This window comes from Gracilinanus agilis, chromosome 6 (assembly GCF_016433145.1).
Source record: "Gracilinanus agilis isolate LMUSP501 chromosome 6, AgileGrace, whole genome shotgun sequence".
NCBI classification, from domain to species: Eukaryota; Metazoa; Chordata; class Mammalia; order Didelphimorphia; family Didelphidae; genus Gracilinanus; species Gracilinanus agilis.
The window spans coordinates 277,624,946-277,630,490 of NC_058135.1; positions in this window are offsets into that span (position 1 = coordinate 277,624,946).

The following is a 5,545-nucleotide window of genomic DNA, read 5'->3' on the forward strand; positions in this document are numbered from 1 at the left end:
ACTAAATCGCATGCATTTTCCAGACATAATTCCTGAACACAAATGGAAAAATATTACTTGTGGGATTTCGAGCATTGTCAGACTTGCTCATGAAATAGCTGGGGTCAGCTGTGTGGAAATTGAGCACATTATAGGAAAAGTCACACATTACAGCAGCTGCATATATGTACAACAAAACAGACTATTAGCTTCTTTGTGAAGACAAAAAAAATCTACTTCATGACCACCCCTTTATCGTAAAACTTACCAAAAAAAACTAGGAATGCTATCATCTCAATCGAGTTCTGTTCACTCAGCTGATCCTGGAATCTTTAGTACTTGCTTTGGGCTCTCCAGGGTCTCAGATACAAAAAAAGAATCACTTGACCTGGGAAGTCTGTAATATAGCAATTAAATACAATTTTCTGTAGATTGTTTTGATCTTGTTTAGTTCCATAGGAAGATGGAATCACACCAGGGAATCATGCTCTCCAAATTAATTCATCCATGACTCTCTTCTTTAATTAGACCTAGAGAATAGAGGGGAAAAAATAATAATGATAAGCCTCCATTTCACTGCAACCCAATAGAATCTGTAGCTGGGGATTGAGATATGGAAGACTTAAATGCAGGGAACACAGCTTTCCAAACTGTTTCAGGGGACTGTCAATTCCCTAAAATTATTTCCATGAGTAATAGAAGGGGGAAAATCTAAATAACAGAATAATAAAAAGGTAAAAAAATTTTAATTTATTTAAAACTAAATGGTCTCTCTCCACTGGGCAAACTGTCCATAATTAATGTGCAAGAAGAGTTACTAAAGTAACAGTATCTATTTCTATAACTTTTTCAAGTTTCTAATGCACTTGCAATTCAACTCCCCAACATGTATTAGTACTTACTATGTGCAAGGCACTGTACAAGGTCCCACAGACACGAATGAAAATAAAGGAGCCTCTGATATCTAGAGCTTTATATTCTATAATAGGATGACAACACAACACGGGTAAGTAAATCCCATATAAATCTGATCTGGAAAGTACTCAAGGTCTGAAGTAGGTGCCATGCCTTATTCTGATGGCCATTGTGATTTGTGAACCAATTCACTGCTAGAAATGGTTGGCTCTCAGGAGATTGAGCTCCATCTACTCACACTTATTGGCTCATGAACAAATCATAGCTCAGGGATAAAGTGGATGGAGCACAGGGCACTTAGTAACTATGTGATATTGGCAGGTCACCTGCCTTCAGGTGAATTATATATAAAAGTAAAGTTGTTGAACTCAATGCTCCTTCCCCCAAAATAATCACTCTTATTTGGTCCAGGTATATCTACCTGTGTAGATATATCTGGGGAGTCAAATGATAAGTCAAAAAATATTTAGTAAGTACTGTAATAAAAGGTAAATAAAGAAAAGGTAAATTGGGAGTTTTGGTCCTTTTGTGGGAAAGGAGGATGCAGTAGTGGATTGAGGTGGTAAGGAGAGATGTAAGGGAATGTTTGAGTTTAGGAAAATAGAGGACAAGGTAGTATAATGAATGGTAAGGGAGATGATGAGGTAATTAGGGGAGGCAGCTGCAACAGGGAGACCCTCAGACTAGAGGCAGAGGTTGCTGGGGAAGGAAGGCTGGACTCTTCCAAGGAAAATGGTATTTCTACAGATACAAAGGTTAGGGCCAGTCAAAAGTGGTTTGAGTCTGACTAGAGGGCTTTCTAATCAGTTTCTCAAATCCACAAAGAAGGAGTCCTGAGGCTCCTCCTCTGTCAATGAAACTGAAGGTTTTCCAGGAGAAAGTATAGAGACAACTACTTCCTCCCAAGATGGATGCTTCATTGATCCTTATGATTCTCACCCAATGTTTCTGTTATGTAATGAGAAAGTTGATCCCTTATATAATCATCCTTATTATTACCATAAATTTCTCTGTGCATTTGCATTATCTCTTCCCATTGTAGATTATCTACCACAGATCTGTTTTGATATTCTGTGTACCTTGCTTTAGACACTTGTTCAATTCTCCTTTCTTCACTCAGACTACACAATCTCACACCCAAATTACACTGATTAGAACTTTTTGAAATAGGAATTTTGATTCATAATGATTTAGCCTTCATTCCCATCTGTATATATCTTTCCATATCATCTAAGGACTGGGATTGGCTATATTTTTTACATGCATGGTTACAGCATGAACCATCATGTTTGCTATCATCGTTTCTTTTTGTATCATGATTATTCTTGGACTGTTTAGAATTACAGTAGGTCCTTCTATTTCCTCTGTCTCTTTGATTTTGATTGTTATCATTTTTGGAGAAATCAATTTGTTGTTTGAACCTACAGAAACGAATAACGTGAACAAGCTGTCCATGAAGGTAACAACAAGAGGATGACGATTTTGTTTTTTGGGTGTTGTTTGTAGGTTGCCTGTATTGATTTTGGTTCCTACTGGTTGGAAGGGCAAAATTTTTCACCTCTTTGATTTCTTTCTCTCTCCTTACTTGCTTTAATTGACTTTTTAAATCCGCTATCATTTTGTCCTTGTCAGATTCAGGTTGTCTAGCTATTCTTGCCTCTTTTTGTTTTGAGTTGTGAATGTAAGCTGCATGTTGCCTTACATCTTCCAGTGGCAGTGATTCCCACTGTGGACAATTTTGCTTGAAGTAGTTTTGTATTGGGATTGATGTTCCCTTTACAAACTGCCTATGTATATGGTCTATGGTATCTTGGGCATGTGTAGCTCACAGACCAAGAATTGTTTCTGCTGCCTTGATCACCCTATCAAGAAAGCTACTTGGGTGCTCTTCTTCCCCTTGTTTTAGTTTTTCAAAATTTTGCCACAAGTTTGGTCTTTTAGCGTGGATTTGCATTGCCTCAATTAAGTCCATCCTACACCTCATTAGGTATCTCAGATTGGCATGATGAATGAAATCTAAGTCCTGATGGAGTAGCAGCCAAGATTCTAAATTTGGGTTCATTCTAGTCTCATTGAGGAATTTTTCCTTTTCTGAGGAAGAGTAAAATTCCCTTAAAAGAAATTCCACATCATCAAAAGTAGGATTAAATAACGTGAACACCCTTTTGAGTTCCTTGATGCTTTTGAATGGTTTCTCAAAGAATTTGGGAAAACATCTCTTTAGAACCTCTATGTCACTTGGGGTGAATGCTTTGCATGTCTTGACATGCACCACCCCCTCCCCTGGTTGCACAATGGTTCTATCCACAATTGGTTACAGAGAGACTACAGCATTTGTGATTGGTTGTTTGTAAGTGGAGGTATTGCTTCCTAAATACTTTGATTCCACAATCTCCAGTTGAAGGATTGTGTTTTTATCTAATTTGTTTTAATACTTGGAATAGTAGTTTGATGTTTTCTACCAGTTCCCCAGAGTCAGCATCATTTTTAGTTGATGTTTCCTTGAAGTAGTGCCACAGGTGAGTAAAAACTGTCTTAGAAATGACTAGGAATTGCCAAAGAGATAGAATTATGGCAATAGCAGTAGGGATGAAACATATACATTTGGCAAGGATTAGGGCACACCATTTATAGTAGTCATATATGTCAAGAACTTCTTGCACAAAACTAGGGACTTTCATGAACCAGAAACTGATAAGACCTTGCATAAATGACCATACCATTATATAGACACTGGATAGGATAAATGTTATCCTGGCCAGATTCATCTTGGGTGTCTCGGAAAATTTGTAGATATTCACTAACTTTGCTCACCAAATTGTAATAAAAGGTAAATAAAGAAAAGGTAATCGGGGGTTTTGGTCCTTTGGTGGGAAAGGAGGGTGCAATAGTGGATTGAGGTGGTAAGGAGAGATGTAAGGGAATGTCTGAGTTTAGGGAAATAGAGGACAAGGTAAACTCAGTTTCTGAAATCCACAAAGAAGGAGTCCCAAGGCTCCTCCTCTATCAATGAAAGAATGTCCAATGCTAGTGTGTACCTTCTGAAGGTCACTGCTTTCATGTTTTCCAGTGGTCCTTCCACTGACCTGAATCACTACTATTTCATAATTGAGTAGATTGATCTTCTGGAGATTAATCTCATCACACTTAGGCAGACTGGTCTTTGGACAATAGATAAGACAATATGGAGAAACCACTCCAAGATTTACTGGCTTGTTCTCTCCTTCTATAGCTTGTACTCAAGTACCACAACTTTCAAAATCCCATATGCCTTTAGGAAAATCTAAGTAGGATATTGATGGAGTATATTCTTACTTAAGTAACCCAACAAAAAATTACCTGGCCCTTAGAGCAATGGCAGATACTTGGGAAATAGAAGAAGAGATTGATCTATCCACCAGGAGCCTTTTCCCAGAATTCTATAAGTTCCAATGATCTTTGACTATTAAATGGAATGGATTTGTATGAATAAGAAGGAGAAGAAGGCCAAAAAGCTTTCACAATTGTGGCCAGCATGCCAGGAGTTATGGCCATTCTTCATCAGAGACGTCATTAGAAGTGACAAAGTTATTCAAGCATGTTGGAATTTGATGAACAGCCAGGAGACAGAACAATCTGTGACCAAAAACTGTAGGAGAGCTCAGCTTGTCTGAAGTCTACTTTGTACTCTACTCTGTCCTCTCATCTAGAAAGAGATTAGCCTAATGACAATAGAGCACACTTTAACCTTCTGTTTAGTACTTTGCCTTTTGTAGAAAACAAATGATTTATACAAGTTAGAGGTGAGAGCTACAATCATCCTAATTTTTCTACCTTCTTTTTCTATTTTACCTAAAATATCTATATAAACCATAATGACCATTGATGCTGGTTTGGATTGGTTATTGTGAATCCAGTTTGGTAAAGAGAGCAAATATTTTGCTTTTCAAAGCCTGGCAGTACATATTCAAGGAAAGCTAGGCAGGGATGTGAGTCAGAGAGATAGGCATAAATCTTGCTGGGGTATCTGTGATAGAATGTAGAAGATATCTCTAGATCTGTTGTCTGTACCTTGTATAAAAATGGCAGTAAGCCAAAATGAAGCATACTAGGAGCCCAAAGCTGCCAAATTGTTGCTCTGTGAAGGTTTGAACATCAGACTTACCTGTGCTCTTTTCAAGTCAGGCCATAGTAGGGGCTTGAGAGGAGAGGAACTGGGAGAGGGCGAAGTATGTCTCCCCAGATGGCACATTAAATTCCATGCAAAGTTACCATAGCAAAAGAGAAATTGCCTGGAATCACAAGCTTCTCCAATGATAAGAATATTATGAAGTACAAGATAACTTAGGGCTCTAGGCTTGCAGTCAGGCAAATGAATTCAAAGCTGATTGTAAACACTTATTACTTGTATGTGAAATGAGATCGCTTTCAGTCCTGAGATTATGTAATTCTTTTCTTTTCTTTTATTATTTATTATTTATTTCTTATTTCTTATATTCTTATATTCTTATATTCTTTCTTATTTCTATTTCTTATTATTTTATTTTGTATTATTTTATTTTATCAGAGTTTGAATAAATGTAGACATGAATAAACTCATACAAATACTCCATTTTATTTTTTTAAATTATTTTATATACTTCAAAATGAAAGCCACAATTGATCAGAAACA